Source organism: Schistocerca gregaria, unplaced genomic scaffold, assembly GCF_023897955.1.
Source record: "Schistocerca gregaria isolate iqSchGreg1 unplaced genomic scaffold, iqSchGreg1.2 ptg000564l, whole genome shotgun sequence".
Lineage (NCBI taxonomy): Eukaryota > Metazoa > Arthropoda > Insecta > Orthoptera > Acrididae > Schistocerca > Schistocerca gregaria.
This window is the reverse complement of record NW_026061956.1, coordinates 269,177-286,628: the sequence shown is the minus strand read 5'-3', so window position 1 is coordinate 286,628 and position 17,452 is coordinate 269,177. Positions and strand designations below refer to the sequence as shown.

The 17,452-nt window shown below is 51.8% G+C and overlaps 35 non-coding genes across 35 annotated transcripts; 28 read left to right on the top strand and 7 right to left on the bottom strand.

Moving 5' to 3' along the window:
- Positions 1 to 643: 643 nt before the first annotated feature.
- Positions 644 to 715, bottom strand: Trnag-ucc (transfer RNA glycine (anticodon UCC)). The gene has a single exon. It is a non-coding gene; the product is annotated as a tRNA-Gly (tRNA).
- Positions 716 to 1,046: 331 nt separating this feature from the next.
- Positions 1,047 to 1,117, top strand: Trnag-gcc (transfer RNA glycine (anticodon GCC)). The gene has a single exon. It is a non-coding gene; the product is annotated as a tRNA-Gly (tRNA).
- A 292-nt stretch (positions 1,118 to 1,409) lies between these two features.
- Positions 1,410 to 1,482, top strand: Trnam-cau (transfer RNA methionine (anticodon CAU)). Its single transcript has one exon. It is a non-coding gene; the product is annotated as a tRNA-Met (tRNA).
- Positions 1,483 to 1,943: 461 nt separating this feature from the next.
- Trnae-uuc (transfer RNA glutamic acid (anticodon UUC)) lies at positions 1,944 to 2,015 on the top strand. Its single transcript has one exon. It is a non-coding gene; the product is annotated as a tRNA-Glu (tRNA).
- A 258-nt stretch (positions 2,016 to 2,273) lies between these two features.
- Trnai-aau (transfer RNA isoleucine (anticodon AAU)) lies at positions 2,274 to 2,347 on the top strand. Its single transcript has one exon. It is a non-coding gene; the product is annotated as a tRNA-Ile (tRNA).
- A 733-nt stretch (positions 2,348 to 3,080) lies between these two features.
- Positions 3,081 to 3,152, bottom strand: Trnag-ucc (transfer RNA glycine (anticodon UCC)). Its single transcript has one exon. It is a non-coding gene; the product is annotated as a tRNA-Gly (tRNA).
- Positions 3,153 to 3,483: 331 nt separating this feature from the next.
- Positions 3,484 to 3,554, top strand: Trnag-gcc (transfer RNA glycine (anticodon GCC)). Its single transcript has one exon. It is a non-coding gene; the product is annotated as a tRNA-Gly (tRNA).
- Positions 3,555 to 3,846: 292 nt separating this feature from the next.
- On the top strand, positions 3,847 to 3,919 carry Trnam-cau (transfer RNA methionine (anticodon CAU)). The gene has a single exon. It is a non-coding gene; the product is annotated as a tRNA-Met (tRNA).
- A 461-nt stretch (positions 3,920 to 4,380) lies between these two features.
- On the top strand, positions 4,381 to 4,452 carry Trnae-uuc (transfer RNA glutamic acid (anticodon UUC)). Its single transcript has one exon. It is a non-coding gene; the product is annotated as a tRNA-Glu (tRNA).
- A 258-nt stretch (positions 4,453 to 4,710) lies between these two features.
- Trnai-aau (transfer RNA isoleucine (anticodon AAU)) lies at positions 4,711 to 4,784 on the top strand. The gene has a single exon. It is a non-coding gene; the product is annotated as a tRNA-Ile (tRNA).
- Positions 4,785 to 5,517: 733 nt separating this feature from the next.
- On the bottom strand, positions 5,518 to 5,589 carry Trnag-ucc (transfer RNA glycine (anticodon UCC)). Its single transcript has one exon. It is a non-coding gene; the product is annotated as a tRNA-Gly (tRNA).
- A 331-nt stretch (positions 5,590 to 5,920) lies between these two features.
- Positions 5,921 to 5,991, top strand: Trnag-gcc (transfer RNA glycine (anticodon GCC)). The gene has a single exon. It is a non-coding gene; the product is annotated as a tRNA-Gly (tRNA).
- Positions 5,992 to 6,283: 292 nt separating this feature from the next.
- On the top strand, positions 6,284 to 6,356 carry Trnam-cau (transfer RNA methionine (anticodon CAU)). The gene has a single exon. It is a non-coding gene; the product is annotated as a tRNA-Met (tRNA).
- A 461-nt stretch (positions 6,357 to 6,817) lies between these two features.
- Positions 6,818 to 6,889, top strand: Trnae-uuc (transfer RNA glutamic acid (anticodon UUC)). The gene has a single exon. It is a non-coding gene; the product is annotated as a tRNA-Glu (tRNA).
- A 258-nt stretch (positions 6,890 to 7,147) lies between these two features.
- Trnai-aau (transfer RNA isoleucine (anticodon AAU)) lies at positions 7,148 to 7,221 on the top strand. The gene has a single exon. It is a non-coding gene; the product is annotated as a tRNA-Ile (tRNA).
- Positions 7,222 to 7,944: 723 nt separating this feature from the next.
- On the bottom strand, positions 7,945 to 8,016 carry Trnag-ucc (transfer RNA glycine (anticodon UCC)). The gene has a single exon. It is a non-coding gene; the product is annotated as a tRNA-Gly (tRNA).
- A 331-nt stretch (positions 8,017 to 8,347) lies between these two features.
- On the top strand, positions 8,348 to 8,418 carry Trnag-gcc (transfer RNA glycine (anticodon GCC)). Its single transcript has one exon. It is a non-coding gene; the product is annotated as a tRNA-Gly (tRNA).
- Positions 8,419 to 8,710: 292 nt separating this feature from the next.
- Positions 8,711 to 8,783, top strand: Trnam-cau (transfer RNA methionine (anticodon CAU)). The gene has a single exon. It is a non-coding gene; the product is annotated as a tRNA-Met (tRNA).
- A 461-nt stretch (positions 8,784 to 9,244) lies between these two features.
- On the top strand, positions 9,245 to 9,316 carry Trnae-uuc (transfer RNA glutamic acid (anticodon UUC)). The gene has a single exon. It is a non-coding gene; the product is annotated as a tRNA-Glu (tRNA).
- A 258-nt stretch (positions 9,317 to 9,574) lies between these two features.
- On the top strand, positions 9,575 to 9,648 carry Trnai-aau (transfer RNA isoleucine (anticodon AAU)). The gene has a single exon. It is a non-coding gene; the product is annotated as a tRNA-Ile (tRNA).
- Positions 9,649 to 10,381: 733 nt separating this feature from the next.
- Trnag-ucc (transfer RNA glycine (anticodon UCC)) lies at positions 10,382 to 10,453 on the bottom strand. The gene has a single exon. It is a non-coding gene; the product is annotated as a tRNA-Gly (tRNA).
- A 331-nt stretch (positions 10,454 to 10,784) lies between these two features.
- Trnag-gcc (transfer RNA glycine (anticodon GCC)) lies at positions 10,785 to 10,855 on the top strand. The gene has a single exon. It is a non-coding gene; the product is annotated as a tRNA-Gly (tRNA).
- Positions 10,856 to 11,147: 292 nt separating this feature from the next.
- Trnam-cau (transfer RNA methionine (anticodon CAU)) lies at positions 11,148 to 11,220 on the top strand. Its single transcript has one exon. It is a non-coding gene; the product is annotated as a tRNA-Met (tRNA).
- A 461-nt stretch (positions 11,221 to 11,681) lies between these two features.
- On the top strand, positions 11,682 to 11,753 carry Trnae-uuc (transfer RNA glutamic acid (anticodon UUC)). Its single transcript has one exon. It is a non-coding gene; the product is annotated as a tRNA-Glu (tRNA).
- A 258-nt stretch (positions 11,754 to 12,011) lies between these two features.
- Positions 12,012 to 12,085, top strand: Trnai-aau (transfer RNA isoleucine (anticodon AAU)). Its single transcript has one exon. It is a non-coding gene; the product is annotated as a tRNA-Ile (tRNA).
- Positions 12,086 to 12,818: 733 nt separating this feature from the next.
- Trnag-ucc (transfer RNA glycine (anticodon UCC)) lies at positions 12,819 to 12,890 on the bottom strand. Its single transcript has one exon. It is a non-coding gene; the product is annotated as a tRNA-Gly (tRNA).
- Positions 12,891 to 13,221: 331 nt separating this feature from the next.
- Trnag-gcc (transfer RNA glycine (anticodon GCC)) lies at positions 13,222 to 13,292 on the top strand. Its single transcript has one exon. It is a non-coding gene; the product is annotated as a tRNA-Gly (tRNA).
- A 292-nt stretch (positions 13,293 to 13,584) lies between these two features.
- Trnam-cau (transfer RNA methionine (anticodon CAU)) lies at positions 13,585 to 13,657 on the top strand. Its single transcript has one exon. It is a non-coding gene; the product is annotated as a tRNA-Met (tRNA).
- A 461-nt stretch (positions 13,658 to 14,118) lies between these two features.
- Trnae-uuc (transfer RNA glutamic acid (anticodon UUC)) lies at positions 14,119 to 14,190 on the top strand. Its single transcript has one exon. It is a non-coding gene; the product is annotated as a tRNA-Glu (tRNA).
- A 258-nt stretch (positions 14,191 to 14,448) lies between these two features.
- Trnai-aau (transfer RNA isoleucine (anticodon AAU)) lies at positions 14,449 to 14,522 on the top strand. Its single transcript has one exon. It is a non-coding gene; the product is annotated as a tRNA-Ile (tRNA).
- Positions 14,523 to 15,255: 733 nt separating this feature from the next.
- On the bottom strand, positions 15,256 to 15,327 carry Trnag-ucc (transfer RNA glycine (anticodon UCC)). The gene has a single exon. It is a non-coding gene; the product is annotated as a tRNA-Gly (tRNA).
- Positions 15,328 to 15,658: 331 nt separating this feature from the next.
- Positions 15,659 to 15,729, top strand: Trnag-gcc (transfer RNA glycine (anticodon GCC)). The gene has a single exon. It is a non-coding gene; the product is annotated as a tRNA-Gly (tRNA).
- Positions 15,730 to 16,021: 292 nt separating this feature from the next.
- Positions 16,022 to 16,094, top strand: Trnam-cau (transfer RNA methionine (anticodon CAU)). The gene has a single exon. It is a non-coding gene; the product is annotated as a tRNA-Met (tRNA).
- Positions 16,095 to 16,555: 461 nt separating this feature from the next.
- On the top strand, positions 16,556 to 16,627 carry Trnae-uuc (transfer RNA glutamic acid (anticodon UUC)). The gene has a single exon. It is a non-coding gene; the product is annotated as a tRNA-Glu (tRNA).
- A 247-nt stretch (positions 16,628 to 16,874) lies between these two features.
- Trnai-aau (transfer RNA isoleucine (anticodon AAU)) lies at positions 16,875 to 16,948 on the top strand. The gene has a single exon. It is a non-coding gene; the product is annotated as a tRNA-Ile (tRNA).
- The last annotated feature ends 504 nt before the right edge of the window (positions 16,949 to 17,452 follow it).

Below are 17,452 nucleotides of genomic sequence, written 5' to 3'. Positions count from 1 at the left end.
AAAGCGACTTGTCGGGACGCGCTAAAACACTTCACAGGTCACAGCACGCTGAACACACTGTTTCTCGTCCGATCACCGCTACTGCGCGACGCTGGGCGTTGTCAGTGCTTGGGCGGGTGACCGCCTGCGAACACAGGGCGCTGCCGACAGTTTCAATTCGTATTTCTCTTTTCTCGTCGGTTTCGGAGCTGCAGCGCTATTCGGTCAAGGGCACTGGCGCCACGTTTTGCCTCTCGGTATGCCAAGTCGCGCCGTGCGGCCACAGTGAAAAGAAGGAGCGTGTTGTAAAATTTTCAACAAAGAAAAAAAGAAATGTACTAGTAATAAAACTGAATTTGTCTGACAGAACATGTAAAATCACACAATGCACGATAACAGGCAGCAGGTCTTTACTTGAGGCATAAGTAATGTTGTGCCCGCCTCGCCATACCTCTCTCAGTCGTTTCGCGTGCTTGTCCTTCTGATATAGGCCGATTGGAGAGCGTCAGCTCTCGCGTCAGCCGAGCAAAGTCGAGACAAGTCGAGACTCAAGCGGAATCGACGCACACAATATAGGGTGGCCTGCAGCGAGTAAGAGGGGGAAAGAAACATTAATTTAAGGACGCGTGGCAAAAGTACTCATACGCAGAAGTAAAACGGAGGCTGCGGTGGCCGGGAATCGAACCCGGATCAACTGCTTGGAAGGCAACTATGCTGACCATTACACCACCACCGCACGGTTTTCTTCTGCGCACGCCCCGCTGTGTCTGCTTCCCGCCTGTCGGCGGCGGCCGAAGGTGGTCGCAGCAGTAGGCGCATTACGGGGTAGGCGAGCGCATCCAGACAGCGTCTCTACGCACATTTCGCGTCCTTTGGCAAGAGTCGTCGCGTGCGTGTGCCGCAACACTACTAAGACGATCGCGTTCGGGCGTCATTTTTAAGCAGTGCAGCGCAGGATTCAGCGTTTGTAGCATTCTCTCGAGAGGATGCCACGGCGCTGGACGGCAGTCCCACTTTCCCTTCAGACGTCTGCCGCGGAAAGCACAAGGAAGCTGCGAACTAGCTGGGCATCGGTGGTTCAGTGGTAGAATGCTCGCCTGCCACGCGGGCGGCCCGGGTTCGATTCCCGGCCGATGCATCATTTTGTTTTTCCCCGATAGTGGAGCTGCGAGTCTTTCGCACTCGAAGTGCGTGGGCCACGAGAATGGACCGCGGGATTCCGTGTGGAAACAGCCAAACACGCAGCGCGCACGTCTTCTCGTTTGGACTCCTGCGTGCTATTGTACATACTGGCGTCGGCCTAGCATCGCAAGTTGCCTGCAGCGCTGGGAATGCACGTGTAGTAACAGAAAAAATGAGCCAGCAAGTGCAGACTCTCTACCACTAGTATTTGCTACTTGCCGAGATTCCAGAAGGTTTGGCAATCACGTGCCTCGGTAGCGCAGTAGGCAGCGCGTAAGTCTCATAATCTTAAGGTCGTGAGTTCGATCCTCACCCGGGGCATTTAATTTACTTTCGTTCACAGCTGAATTGACGGCTCTGGGGTTGAGAAGGAGCAAAACAGCTTGTAGTTTGTTATCCACAAGGTTTCAACAACTCAGCGTGAAAATGCTTACTTCCCGTTATTACTACTTGCAGTTCTTTTGTGAAATTTTCAAGAAAAAATGTACTAGTACTAAAACTGAATTTCGTATGATATAACATGTAAAGTCACACAGTGTATGGCCTGCTATACCTGTATAACGACAGGCTGCAGGTCTTTACTTGCGAAATAAGTAAATAAATATTACTACTCACAGGTTTGCTTTTCCTCCTACCCCTGTAACAACGAGGCCAAAAGCAACGGACTGTGACTTTTGCCATGCGCGCCTCGGCATGGGAGCGCGAAAAGATGGTCGCAAACAGGGAAAGTGCGACACGGAAAGCCAGTGGAGGGGGTGTAAACCCCGAAAAAAGTGTGCGCGTCCGGTGTGGTCTAGTGGCTAGGATACCTGGCTTTCACCCAGGAGGCCCGGGTTCGATTCCCGGTACCGGAATGTAATTTTTTCGGAACAAATCATGACAAGTTTGGACAGAGCGAAATGCTGTTTTCACGTCCTCCTCGCGTTATAGCTACTGGTTCATAAACGTGAGCTGAAAACAGTCGAGAGAAACGGGCACGCAATGAAATTACTACGAGCAGCGGAATAAAGGGAGGAGAGACGCTGGTCCACTGTTGGACTGCTACCATAGAAATGTTACCTGTAAATACGCAGAGCTACTCCCTCTAAGTGCTGGAAGACAGTGTGCACCGAGGCCCGTTAGCTCAGTTGGTTAGAGCGTCGTGCTAATAACGCGAAGGTCGTGGGTTCGATCCCCCCACGGGCCAATACGATTTTTCTATTTCAAAAAGGCAACGCCTATTTCGGCGGGGAAGTGTGGTGACTAAGAAATCGTGTGGGAGCAGATAGGGGACCCGAAAGCGACTTGTCGGGACGCGCTAAAACACTTCACAGGTCACAGCACGCTGAACACACTGTTTCTCGTCCGATCACCGCTACTGCGCGACGCTGGGCGTTGTCAGTGCTTGGGCGGGTGACCGCCTGCGAACACAGGGCGCTGCCGACAGTTTCAATTCGTATTTCTCTTTTCTCGTCGGTTTCGGAGCTGCAGCGCTATTCGGTCAAGGGCACTGGCGCCACGTTTTGCCTCTCGGTATGCCAAGTCGCGCCGTGCGGCCACAGTGAAAAGAAGGAGCGTGTTGTAAAATTTTCAACAAAGAAAAAAAGAAATGTACTAGTAATAAAACTGAATTTGTCTGACAGAACATGTAAAATCACACAATGCACGATAACAGGCAGCAGGTCTTTACTTGAGGCATAAGTAATGTTGTGCCCGCCTCGCCATACCTCTCTCAGTCGTTTCGCGTGCTTGTCCTTCTGATATAGGCCGATTGGAGAGCGTCAGCTCTCGCGTCAGCCGAGCAAAGTCGAGACAAGTCGAGACTCAAGCGGAATCGACGCACACAATATAGGGTGGCCTGCAGCGAGTAAGAGGGGGAAAGAAACATTAATTTAAGGACGCGTGGCAAAAGTACTCATACGCAGAAGTAAAACGGAGGCTGCGGTGGCCGGGAATCGAACCCGGATCAACTGCTTGGAAGGCAACTATGCTGACCATTACACCACCACCGCACGGTTTTCTTCTGCGCACGCCCCGCTGTGTCTGCTTCCCGCCTGTCGGCGGCGGCCGAAGGTGGTCGCAGCAGTAGGCGCATTACGGGGTAGGCGAGCGCATCCAGACAGCGTCTCTACGCACATTTCGCGTCCTTTGGCAAGAGTCGTCGCGTGCGTGTGCCGCAACACTACTAAGACGATCGCGTTCGGGCGTCATTTTTAAGCAGTGCAGCGCAGGATTCAGCGTTTGTAGCATTCTCTCGAGAGGATGCCACGGCGCTGGACGGCAGTCCCACTTTCCCTTCAGACGTCTGCCGCGGAAAGCACAAGGAAGCTGCGAACTAGCTGGGCATCGGTGGTTCAGTGGTAGAATGCTCGCCTGCCACGCGGGCGGCCCGGGTTCGATTCCCGGCCGATGCATCATTTTGTTTTTCCCCGATAGTGGAGCTGCGAGTCTTTCGCACTCGAAGTGCGTGGGCCACGAGAATGGACCGCGGGATTCCGTGTGGAAACAGCCAAACACGCAGCGCGCACGTCTTCTCGTTTGGACTCCTGCGTGCTATTGTACATACTGGCGTCGGCCTAGCATCGCAAGTTGCCTGCAGCGCTGGGAATGCACGTGTAGTAACAGAAAAAATGAGCCAGCAAGTGCAGACTCTCTACCACTAGTATTTGCTACTTGCCGAGATTCCAGAAGGTTTGGCAATCACGTGCCTCGGTAGCGCAGTAGGCAGCGCGTAAGTCTCATAATCTTAAGGTCGTGAGTTCGATCCTCACCCGGGGCATTTAATTTACTTTCGTTCACAGCTGAATTGACGGCTCTGGGGTTGAGAAGGAGCAAAACAGCTTGTAGTTTGTTATCCACAAGGTTTCAACAACTCAGCGTGAAAATGCTTACTTCCCGTTATTACTACTTGCAGTTCTTTTGTGAAATTTTCAAGAAAAAATGTACTAGTACTAAAACTGAATTTCGTATGATATAACATGTAAAGTCACACAGTGTATGGCCTGCTATACCTGTATAACGACAGGCTGCAGGTCTTTACTTGCGAAATAAGTAAATAAATATTACTACTCACAGGTTTGCTTTTCCTCCTACCCCTGTAACAACGAGGCCAAAAGCAACGGACTGTGACTTTTGCCATGCGCGCCTCGGCATGGGAGCGCGAAAAGATGGTCGCAAACAGGGAAAGTGCGACACGGAAAGCCAGTGGAGGGGGTGTAAACCCCGAAAAAAGTGTGCGCGTCCGGTGTGGTCTAGTGGCTAGGATACCTGGCTTTCACCCAGGAGGCCCGGGTTCGATTCCCGGTACCGGAATGTAATTTTTTCGGAACAAATCATGACAAGTTTGGACAGAGCGAAATGCTGTTTTCACGTCCTCCTCGCGTTATAGCTACTGGTTCATAAACGTGAGCTGAAAACAGTCGAGAGAAACGGGCACGCAATGAAATTACTACGAGCAGCGGAATAAAGGGAGGAGAGACGCTGGTCCACTGTTGGACTGCTACCATAGAAATGTTACCTGTAAATACGCAGAGCTACTCCCTCTAAGTGCTGGAAGACAGTGTGCACCGAGGCCCGTTAGCTCAGTTGGTTAGAGCGTCGTGCTAATAACGCGAAGGTCGTGGGTTCGATCCCCCCACGGGCCAATACGATTTTTCTATTTCAAAAAGGCAACGCCTATTTCGGCGGGGAAGTGTGGTGACTAAGAAATCGTGTGGGAGCAGATAGGGGACCCGAAAGCGACTTGTCGGGACGCGCTAAAACACTTCACAGGTCACAGCACGCTGAACACACTGTTTCTCGTCCGATCACCGCTACTGCGCGACGCTGGGCGTTGTCAGTGCTTGGGCGGGTGACCGCCTGCGAACACAGGGCGCTGCCGACAGTTTCAATTCGTATTTCTCTTTTCTCGTCGGTTTCGGAGCTGCAGCGCTATTCGGTCAAGGGCACTGGCGCCACGTTTTGCCTCTCGGTATGCCAAGTCGCGCCGTGCGGCCACAGTGAAAAGAAGGAGCGTGTTGTAAAATTTTCAACAAAGAAAAAAAGAAATGTACTAGTAATAAAACTGAATTTGTCTGACAGAACATGTAAAATCACACAATGCACGATAACAGGCAGCAGGTCTTTACTTGAGGCATAAGTAATGTTGTGCCCGCCTCGCCATACCTCTCTCAGTCGTTTCGCGTGCTTGTCCTTCTGATATAGGCCGATTGGAGAGCGTCAGCTCTCGCGTCAGCCGAGCAAAGTCGAGACAAGTCGAGACTCAAGCGGAATCGACGCACACAATATAGGGTGGCCTGCAGCGAGTAAGAGGGGGAAAGAAACATTAATTTAAGGACGCGTGGCAAAAGTACTCATACGCAGAAGTAAAACGGAGGCTGCGGTGGCCGGGAATCGAACCCGGATCAACTGCTTGGAAGGCAACTATGCTGACCATTACACCACCACCGCACGGTTTTCTTCTGCGCACGCCCCGCTGTGTCTGCTTCCCGCCTGTCGGCGGCGGCCGAAGGTGGTCGCAGCAGTAGGCGCATTACGGGGTAGGCGAGCGCATCCAGACAGCGTCTCTACGCACATTTCGCGTCCTTTGGCAAGAGTCGTCGCGTGCGTGTGCCGCAACACTACTAAGACGATCGCGTTCGGGCGTCATTTTTAAGCAGTGCAGCGCAGGATTCAGCGTTTGTAGCATTCTCTCGAGAGGATGCCACGGCGCTGGACGGCAGTCCCACTTTCCCTTCAGACGTCTGCCGCGGAAAGCACAAGGAAGCTGCGAACTAGCTGGGCATCGGTGGTTCAGTGGTAGAATGCTCGCCTGCCACGCGGGCGGCCCGGGTTCGATTCCCGGCCGATGCATCATTTTGTTTTTCCCCGATAGTGGAGCTGCGAGTCTTTCGCACTCGAAGTGCGTGGGCCACGAGAATGGACCGCGGGATTCCGTGTGGAAACAGCCAAACACGCAGCGCGCACGTCTTCTCGTTTGGACTCCTGCGTGCTATTGTACATACTGGCGTCGGCCTAGCATCGCAAGTTGCCTGCAGCGCTGGGAATGCACGTGTAGTAACAGAAAAAATGAGCCAGCAAGTGCAGACTCTCTACCACTAGTATTTGCTACTTGCCGAGATTCCAGAAGGTTTGGCAATCACGTGCCTCGGTAGCGCAGTAGGCAGCGCGTAAGTCTCATAATCTTAAGGTCGTGAGTTCGATCCTCACCCGGGGCATTTAATTTACTTTCGTTCACAGCTGAATTGACGGCTCTGGGGTTGAGAAGGAGCAAAACAGCTTGTAGTTTGTTATCCACAAGGTTTCAACAACTCAGCGTGAAAATGCTTACTTCCCGTTATTACTACTTGCAGTTCTTTTGTGAAATTTTCAAGAAAAAATGTACTAGTACTAAAACTGAATTTCGTATGATATAACATGTAAAGTCACACAGTGTATGGCCTGCTATACCTGTATAACGACAGGCTGCAGGTCTTTACTTGCGAAATAAGTAAATAAATATTACTACTCACAGGTTTGCTTTTCCTCCTACCCCTGTAACAACGAGGCCAAAAGCAACGGACTGTGACTTTTGCCATGCGCGCCTCGGCATGGGAGCGCGAAAAGATGGTCGCAAACAGGGAAAGTGCGACACGGAAAGCCAGTGGAGGGGGTGTAAACCCCGAAAAAAGTGTGCGCGTCTGGTGTGGTCTAGTGGCTAGGATACCTGGCTTTCACCCAGGAGGCCCGGGTTCGATTCCCGGTACCGGAATGTAATTTTTTCGGAACAAATCATGACAAGTTTGGACAGAGCGAAATGCTGTTTTCACGTCCTCCTCGCGTTATAGCTACTGGTTCATAAACGTGAGCTGAAAACAGTCGAGAGAAACGGGCACGCAATGAAATTACTACGAGCAGCGGAATAAAGGGAGGAGAGACGCTGGTCCACTGTTGGACTGCTACCATAGAAATGTTACCTGTAAATACGCAGAGCTACTCCCTCTAAGTGCTGGAAGACAGTGTGCACCGAGGCCCGTTAGCTCAGTTGGTTAGAGCGTCGTGCTAATAACGCGAAGGTCGTGGGTTCGATCCCCCCACGGGCCAATACGATTTTTCTATTTCAAAAAGGCAACGCCTATTTCGGCGGGGAAGTGTGGTGACTAAGAAATCGTGTGGGAGCAGATAGGGGACCCGAAAGCGACTTGTCGGGACGCGCTAAAACACTTCACAGGTCACAGCACGCTGAACACACTGTTTCTCGTCCGATCACCGCTACTGCGCGACGCTGGGCGTTGTCAGTGCTTGGGCGGGTGACCGCCTGCGAACACAGGGCGCTGCCGACAGTTTCAATTCGTATTTCTCTTTTCTCGTCGGTTTCGGAGCTGCAGCGCTATTCGGTCAAGGGCACTGGCGCCACGTTTTGCCTCTCGGTATGCCAAGTCGCGCCGTGCGGCCACAGTGAAAAGAAGGAGCGTGTTGTAAAATTTTCAACAAAGAAAAAAAGAAATGTACTAGTAATAAAACTGAATTTGTCTGACAGAACATGTAAAATCACACAATGCACGATAACAGGCAGCAGGTCTTTACTTGAGGCATAAGTAATGTTGTGCCCGCCTCGCCATACCTCTCTCAGTCGTTTCGCGTGCTTGTCCTTCTGATATAGGCCGATTGGAGAGCGTCAGCTCTCGCGTCAGCCGAGACAAGTCGAGACTCAAGCGGAATCGACGCACACAATATAGGGTGGCCTGCAGCGAGTAAGAGGGGGAAAGAAACATTAATTTAAGGACGCGTGGCAAAAGTACTCATACGCAGAAGTAAAACGGAGGCTGCGGTGGCCGGGAATCGAACCCGGATCAACTGCTTGGAAGGCAACTATGCTGACCATTACACCACCACCGCACGGTTTTCTTCTGCGCACGCCCCGCTGTGTCTGCTTCCCGCCTGTCGGCGGCGGCCGAAGGTGGTCGCAGCAGTAGGCGCATTACGGGGTAGGCGAGCGCATCCAGACAGCGTCTCTACGCACATTTCGCGTCCTTTGGCAAGAGTCGTCGCGTGCGTGCGCCGCAACACTACTAAGACGATCGCGTTCGGGCGTCATTTTTAAGCAGTGCAGCGCAGGATTCAGCGTTTGTAGCATTCTCTCGAGAGGATGCCACGGCGCTGGACGGCAGTCCCACTTTCCCTTCAGACGTCTGCCGCGGAAAGCACAAGGAAGCTGCGAACTAGCTGGGCATCGGTGGTTCAGTGGTAGAATGCTCGCCTGCCACGCGGGCGGCCCGGGTTCGATTCCCGGCCGATGCATCATTTTGTTTTTCCCCGATAGTGGAGCTGCGAGTCTTTCGCACTCGAAGTGCGTGGGCCACGAGAATGGACCGCGGGATTCCGTGTGGAAACAGCCAAACACGCAGCGCGCACGTCTTCTCGTTTGGACTCCTGCGTGCTATTGTACATACTGGCGTCGGCCTAGCATCGCAAGTTGCCTGCAGCGCTGGGAATGCACGTGTAGTAACAGAAAAAATGAGCCAGCAAGTGCAGACTCTCTACCACTAGTATTTGCTACTTGCCGAGATTCCAGAAGGTTTGGCAATCACGTGCCTCGGTAGCGCAGTAGGCAGCGCGTAAGTCTCATAATCTTAAGGTCGTGAGTTCGATCCTCACCCGGGGCATTTAATTTACTTTCGTTCACAGCTGAATTGACGGCTCTGGGGTTGAGAAGGAGCAAAACAGCTTGTAGTTTGTTATCCACAAGGTTTCAACAACTCAGCGTGAAAATGCTTACTTCCCGTTATTACTACTTGCAGTTCTTTTGTGAAATTTTCAAGAAAAAATGTACTAGTACTAAAACTGAATTTCGTATGATATAACATGTAAAGTCACACAGTGTATGGCCTGCTATACCTGTATAACGACAGGCTGCAGGTCTTTACTTGCGAAATAAGTAAATAAATATTACTACTCACAGGTTTGCTTTTCCTCCTACCCCTGTAACAACGAGGCCAAAAGCAACGGACTGTGACTTTTGCCATGCGCGCCTCGGCATGGGAGCGCGAAAAGATGGTCGCAAACAGGGAAAGTGCGACACGGAAAGCCAGTGGAGGGGGTGTAAACCCCGAAAAAAGTGTGCGCGTCCGGTGTGGTCTAGTGGCTAGGATACCTGGCTTTCACCCAGGAGGCCCGGGTTCGATTCCCGGTACCGGAATGTAATTTTTTCGGAACAAATCATGACAAGTTTGGACAGAGCGAAATGCTGTTTTCACGTCCTCCTCGCGTTATAGCTACTGGTTCATAAACGTGAGCTGAAAACAGTCGAGAGAAACGGGCACGCAATGAAATTACTACGAGCAGCGGAATAAAGGGAGGAGAGACGCTGGTCCACTGTTGGACTGCTACCATAGAAATGTTACCTGTAAATACGCAGAGCTACTCCCTCTAAGTGCTGGAAGACAGTGTGCACCGAGGCCCGTTAGCTCAGTTGGTTAGAGCGTCGTGCTAATAACGCGAAGGTCGTGGGTTCGATCCCCCCACGGGCCAATACGATTTTTCTATTTCAAAAAGGCAACGCCTATTTCGGCGGGGAAGTGTGGTGACTAAGAAATCGTGTGGGAGCAGATAGGGGACCCGAAAGCGACTTGTCGGGACGCGCTAAAACACTTCACAGGTCACAGCACGCTGAACACACTGTTTCTCGTCCGATCACCGCTACTGCGCGACGCTGGGCGTTGTCAGTGCTTGGGCGGGTGACCGCCTGCGAACACAGGGCGCTGCCGACAGTTTCAATTCGTATTTCTCTTTTCTCGTCGGTTTCGGAGCTGCAGCGCTATTCGGTCAAGGGCACTGGCGCCACGTTTTGCCTCTCGGTATGCCAAGTCGCGCCGTGCGGCCACAGTGAAAAGAAGGAGCGTGTTGTAAAATTTTCAACAAAGAAAAAAAGAAATGTACTAGTAATAAAACTGAATTTGTCTGACAGAACATGTAAAATCACACAATGCACGATAACAGGCAGCAGGTCTTTACTTGAGGCATAAGTAATGTTGTGCCCGCCTCGCCATACCTCTCTCAGTCGTTTCGCGTGCTTGTCCTTCTGATATAGGCCGATTGGAGAGCGTCAGCTCTCGCGTCAGCCGAGCAAAGTCGAGACAAGTCGAGACTCAAGCGGAATCGACGCACACAATATAGGGTGGCCTGCAGCGAGTAAGAGGGGGAAAGAAACATTAATTTAAGGACGCGTGGCAAAAGTACTCATACGCAGAAGTAAAACGGAGGCTGCGGTGGCCGGGAATCGAACCCGGATCAACTGCTTGGAAGGCAACTATGCTGACCATTACACCACCACCGCACGGTTTTCTTCTGCGCACGCCCCGCTGTGTCTGCTTCCCGCCTGTCGGCGGCGGCCGAAGGTGGTCGCAGCAGTAGGCGCATTACGGGGTAGGCGAGCGCATCCAGACAGCGTCTCTACGCACATTTCGCGTCCTTTGGCAAGAGTCGTCGCGTGCGTGTGCCGCAACACTACTAAGACGATCGCGTTCGGGCGTCATTTTTAAGCAGTGCAGCGCAGGATTCAGCGTTTGTAGCATTCTCTCGAGAGGATGCCACGGCGCTGGACGGCAGTCCCACTTTCCCTTCAGACGTCTGCCGCGGAAAGCACAAGGAAGCTGCGAACTAGCTGGGCATCGGTGGTTCAGTGGTAGAATGCTCGCCTGCCACGCGGGCGGCCCGGGTTCGATTCCCGGCCGATGCATCATTTTGTTTTTCCCCGATAGTGGAGCTGCGAGTCTTTCGCACTCGAAGTGCGTGGGCCACGAGAATGGACCGCGGGATTCCGTGTGGAAACAGCCAAACACGCAGCGCGCACGTCTTCTCGTTTGGACTCCTGCGTGCTATTGTACATACTGGCGTCGGCCTAGCATCGCAAGTTGCCTGCAGCGCTGGGAATGCACGTGTAGTAACAGAAAAAATGAGCCAGCAAGTGCAGACTCTCTACCACTAGTATTTGCTACTTGCCGAGATTCCAGAAGGTTTGGCAATCACGTGCCTCGGTAGCGCAGTAGGCAGCGCGTAAGTCTCATAATCTTAAGGTCGTGAGTTCGATCCTCACCCGGGGCATTTAATTTACTTTCGTTCACAGCTGAATTGACGGCTCTGGGGTTGAGAAGGAGCAAAACAGCTTGTAGTTTGTTATCCACAAGGTTTCAACAACTCAGCGTGAAAATGCTTACTTCCCGTTATTACTACTTGCAGTTCTTTTGTGAAATTTTCAAGAAAAAATGTACTAGTACTAAAACTGAATTTCGTATGATATAACATGTAAAGTCACACAGTGTATGGCCTGCTATACCTGTATAACGACAGGCTGCAGGTCTTTACTTGCGAAATAAGTAAATAAATATTACTACTCACAGGTTTGCTTTTCCTCCTACCCCTGTAACAACGAGGCCAAAAGCAACGGACTGTGACTTTTGCCATGCGCGCCTCGGCATGGGAGCGCGAAAAGATGGTCGCAAACAGGGAAAGTGCGACACGGAAAGCCAGTGGAGGGGGTGTAAACCCCGAAAAAAGTGTGCGCGTCTGGTGTGGTCTAGTGGCTAGGATACCTGGCTTTCACCCAGGAGGCCCGGGTTCGATTCCCGGTACCGGAATGTAATTTTTTCGGAACAAATCATGACAAGTTTGGACAGAGCGAAATGCTGTTTTCACGTCCTCCTCGCGTTATAGCTACTGGTTCATAAACGTGAGCTGAAAACAGTCGAGAGAAACGGGCACGCAATGAAATTACTACGAGCAGCGGAATAAAGGGAGGAGAGACGCTGGTCCACTGTTGGACTGCTACCATAGAAATGTTACCTGTAAATACGCAGAGCTACTCCCTCTAAGTGCTGGAAGACAGTGTGCACCGAGGCCCGTTAGCTCAGTTGGTTAGAGCGTCGTGCTAATAACGCGAAGGTCGTGGGTTCGATCCCCCCACGGGCCAATACGATTTTTCTATTTCAAAAAGGCAACGCCTATTTCGGCGGGGAAGTGTGGTGACTAAGAAATCGTGTGGGAGCAGATAGGGGACCCGAAAGCGACTTGTCGGGACGCGCTAAAACACTTCACAGGTCACAGCACGCTGAACACACTGTTTCTCGTCCGATCACCGCTACTGCGCGACGCTGGGCGTTGTCAGTGCTTGGGCGGGTGACCGCCTGCGAACACAGGGCGCTGCCGACAGTTTCAATTCGTATTTCTCTTTTCTCGTCGGTTTCGGAGCTGCAGCGCTATTCGGTCAAGGGCACTGGCGCCACGTTTTGCCTCTCGGTATGCCAAGTCGCGCCGTGCGGCCACAGTGAAAAGAAGGAGCGTGTTGTAAAATTTTCAACAAAGAAAAAAAGAAATGTACTAGTAATAAAACTGAATTTGTCTGACAGAACATGTAAAATCACACAATGCACGATAACAGGCAGCAGGTCTTTACTTGAGGCATAAGTAATGTTGTGCCCGCCTCGCCATACCTCTCTCAGTCGTTTCGCGTGCTTGTCCTTCTGATATAGGCCGATTGGAGAGCGTCAGCTCTCGCGTCAGCCGAGCAAAGTCGAGACAAGTCGAGACTCAAGCGGAATCGACGCACACAATATAGGGTGGCCTGCAGCGAGTAAGAGGGGGAAAGAAACATTAATTTAAGGACGCGTGGCAAAAGTACTCATACGCAGAAGTAAAACGGAGGCTGCGGTGGCCGGGAATCGAACCCGGATCAACTGCTTGGAAGGCAACTATGCTGACCATTACACCACCACCGCACGGTTTTCTTCTGCGCACGCCCCGCTGTGTCTGCTTCCCGCCTGTCGGCGGCGGCCGAAGGTGGTCGCAGCAGTAGGCGCATTACGGGGTAGGCGAGCGCATCCAGACAGCGTCTCTACGCACATTTCGCGTCCTTTGGCAAGAGTCGTCGCGTGCGTGTGCCGCAACACTACTAAGACGATCGCGTTCGGGCGTCATTTTTAAGCAGTGCAGCGCAGGATTCAGCGTTTGTAGCATTCTCTCGAGAGGATGCCACGGCGCTGGACGGCAGTCCCACTTTCCCTTCAGACGTCTGCCGCGGAAAGCACAAGGAAGCTGCGAACTAGCTGGGCATCGGTGGTTCAGTGGTAGAATGCTCGCCTGCCACGCGGGCGGCCCGGGTTCGATTCCCGGCCGATGCATCATTTTGTTTTTCCCCGATAGTGGAGCTGCGAGTCTTTCGCACTCGAAGTGCGTGGGCCACGAGAATGGACCGCGGGATTCCGTGTGGAAACAGCCAAACACGCAGCGCGCACGTCTTCTCGTTTGGACTCCTGCGTGCTATTGTACATACTGGCGTCGGCCTAGCATCGCAAGTTGCCTGCAGCGCTGGGAATGCACGTGTAGTAACAGAAAAAATGAGCCAGCAAGTGCAGACTCTCTACCACTAGTATTTGCTACTTGCCGAGATTCCAGAAGGTTTGGCAATCACGTGCCTCGGTAGCGCAGTAGGCAGCGCGTAAGTCTCATAATCTTAAGGTCGTGAGTTCGATCCTCACCCGGGGCATTTAATTTACTTTCGTTCACAGCTGAATTGACGGCTCTGGGGTTGAGAAGGAGCAAAACAGCTTGTAGTTTGTTATCCACAAGGTTTCAACAACTCAGCGTGAAAATGCTTACTTCCCGTTATTACTACTTGCAGTTCTTTTGTGAAATTTTCAAGAAAAAATGTACTAGTACTAAAACTGAATTTCGTATGATATAACATGTAAAGTCACACAGTGTATGGCCTGCTATACCTGTATAACGACAGGCTGCAGGTCTTTACTTGCGAAATAAGTAAATAAATATTACTACTCACAGGTTTGCTTTTCCTCCTACCCCTGTAACAACGAGGCCAAAAGCAACGGACTGTGACTTTTGCCATGCGCGCCTCGGCATGGGAGCGCGAAAAGATGGTCGCAAACAGGGAAAGTGCGACACGGAAAGCCAGTGGAGGGGGTGTAAACCCCGAAAAAAGTGTGCGCGTCCGGTGTGGTCTAGTGGCTAGGATACCTGGCTTTCACCCAGGAGGCCCGGGTTCGATTCCCGGTACCGGAATGTAATTTTTTCGGAACAAATCATGACAAGTTTGGACAGAGCGAAATGCTGTTTTCACGTCCTCCTCGCGTTATAGCTACTGGTTCATAAACGTGAGCTGAAAACAGTCGAGAGAAACGGGCACGCAATGAAATTACTACGAGCAGCGGAATAAAGGGAGGAGAGACGCTGGTCCACTGTTGGACTGCTACCATAGAAATGTTACCTGTAAATACGCAGAGCTACTCCCTCTAAGTGCTGGAAGACAGTGTGCACCGAGGCCCGTTAGCTCAGTTGGTTAGAGCGTCGTGCTAATAACGCGAAGGTCGTGGGTTCGATCCCCCCACGGGCCAATACGATTTTTCTATTTAAAAAAGGCAACGCCTATTTCGGCGGGGAAGTGTGGTGACTAAGAAATCGTGTGGGAGCAGATAGGGGACCCGAAAGCGACTTGTCGGGACGCGCTAAAACACTTCACAGGTCACAGCACGCTGAACACACTGTTTCTCGTCCGATCACCGCTACTGCGCGACGCTGGGCGTTGTCAGTGCTTGGGCGGGTGACCGCCTGCGAACACAGGGCGCTGCCGACAGTTTCAATTCGTATTTCTCTTTTCTCGTCGGTTTCGGAGCTGCAGCGCTATTCGGTCAAGGGCACTGGCGCCACGTTTTGCCTCTCGGTATGCCAAGTCGCGCCGTGCGGCCACAGTGAAAAGAAGGAGCGTGTTGTAAAATTTTCAACAAAGAAAAAAAGAAATGTACTAGTAATAAAACTGAATTTGTCTGACAGAACATGTAAAATCACACAATGCACGATAACAGGCAGCAGGTCTTTACTTGAGGCATAAGTAATGTTGTGCCCGCCTCGCCATACCTCTCTCAGTCGTTTCGCGTGCTTGTCCTTCTGATATAGGCCGATTGGAGAGCGTCAGCTCTCGCGTCAGCCGAGCAAAGTCGAGACAAGTCGAGACTCAAGCGGAATCGACGCACACAATATAGGGTGGCCTGCAGCGAGTAAGAGGGGGAAAGAAACATTAATTTAAGGACGCGTGGCAAAAGTACTCATACGCAGAAGTAAAACGGAGGCTGCGGTGGCCGGGAATCGAACCCGGATCAACTGCTTGGAAGGCAACTATGCTGACCATTACACCACCACCGCACGGTTTTCTTCTGCGCACGCCCCGCTGTGTCTGCTTCCCGCCTGTCGGCGGCGGCCGAAGGTGGTCGCAGCAGTAGGCGCATTACGGGGTAGGCGAGCGCATCCAGACAGCGTCTCTACGCACATTTCGCGTCCTTTGGCAAGAGTCGTCGCGTGCGTGTGCCGCAACACTACTAAGACGATCGCGTTCGGGCGTCATTTTTAAGCAGTGCAGCGCAGGATTCAGCGTTTGTAGCATTCTCTCGAGAGGATGCCACGGCGCTGGACGGCAGTCCCACTTTCCCTTCAGACGTCTGCCGCGGAAAGCACAAGGAAGCTGCGAACTAGCTGGGCATCGGTGGTTCAGTGGTAGAATGCTCGCCTGCCACGCGGGCGGCCCGGGTTCGATTCCCGGCCGATGCATCATTTTGTTTTTCCCCGATAGTGGAGCTGCGAGTCTTTCGCACTCGAAGTGCGTGGGCCACGAGAATGGACCGCGGGATTCCGTGTGGAAACAGCCAAACACGCAGCGCGCACGTCTTCTCGTTTGGACTCCTGCGTGCTATTGTACATACTGGCGTCGGCCTAGCATCGCAAGTTGCCTGCAGCGCTGGGAATGCACGTGTAGTAACAGAAAAAATGAGCCAGCAAGTGCAGACTCTCTACCACTAGTATTTGCTACTTGCCGAGATTCCAGAAGGTTTGGCAATCACGTGCCTCGGTAGCGCAGTAGGCAGCGCGTAAGTCTCATAATCTTAAGGTCGTGAGTTCGATCCTCACCCGGGGCATTTAATTTACTTTCGTTCACAGCTGAATTGACGGCTCTGGGGTTGAGAAGGAGCAAAACAGCTTGTAGTTTGTTATCCACAAGGTTTCAACAACTCAGCGTGAAAATGCTTACTTCCCGTTATTACTACTTGCAGTTCTTTTGTGAAATTTTCAAGAAAAAATGTACTAGTACTAAAACTGAATTTCGTATGATATAACATGTAAAGTCACACAGTGTATGGCCTGCTATACCTGTATAACGACAGGCTGCAGGTCTTTACTTGCGAAATAAGTAAATAAATATTACTACTCACAGGTTTGCTTTTCCTCCTACCCCTGTAACAACGAGGCCAAAAGCAACGGACTGTGACTTTTGCCATGCGCGCCTCGGCATGGGAGCGCGAAAAGATGGTCGCAAACAGGGAAAGTGCGACACGGAAAGCCAGTGGAGGGGGTGTAAACCCCGAAAAAAGTGTGCGCGTCCGGTGTGGTCTAGTGGCTAGGATACCTGGCTTTCACCCAGGAGGCCCGGGTTCGATTCCCGGTACCGGAATGTAATTTTTTCGGAACAAATCACGACAAGTTTGGACAGAGCGAAATGCTGTTTTCACGTCCTCCTCGCGTTATAGCTACTGGTTCATAAACGTGAGCTGAAAACAGTCGAGAGAAACGGGCACGCAATGAAATTACTACGAGCAGCGGAATAAAGGGAGGAGAGACGCTGGACTGCTACCATAGAAATGTTACCTGTAAATACGCAGAGCTACTCCCTCTAAGTGCTGGAAGACAGTGTGCACCGAGGCCCGTTAGCTCAGTTGGTTAGAGCGTCGTGCTAATAACGCGAAGGTCGTGGGTTCGATCCCCCCACGGGCCAATACGATTTTTCTATTTCAAAAAGGCAACGCCTATTTCGGCGGGGAAGTGTGGTGACTAAGAAATCGTGTGGGAGCAGATAGGGGACCCGAAAGCGACTTGTCGGGACGCGCTAAAACACTTCACAGGTCACAGCACGCTGAACACACTGTTTCTCGTCCGATCACCGCTACTGCGCGACGCTGGGCGTTGTCAGTGCTTGGGCGGGTGACCGCCTGCGAACACAGGGCGCTGCCGACAGTTTCAATTCGTATTTCTCTTTTCTCGTCGGTTTCGGAGCTGCAGCGCTATTCGGTCAAGGGCACTGGCGCCACGTTTTGCCTCTCGGTATGCCAAGTCGCGCCGTGCGGCCACAGTGAAAAGAAGGAGCGTGTTGTAAAATTTTCAACAAAGAAAAAAAGAAATGTACTAGTAATAAAACTGAATTTGTCTGACAGAACATGTAAAATCACACAATGCACGATAACAGGCAGCAGGTCTTTACTTGAGGCATAAGTAATGTTGT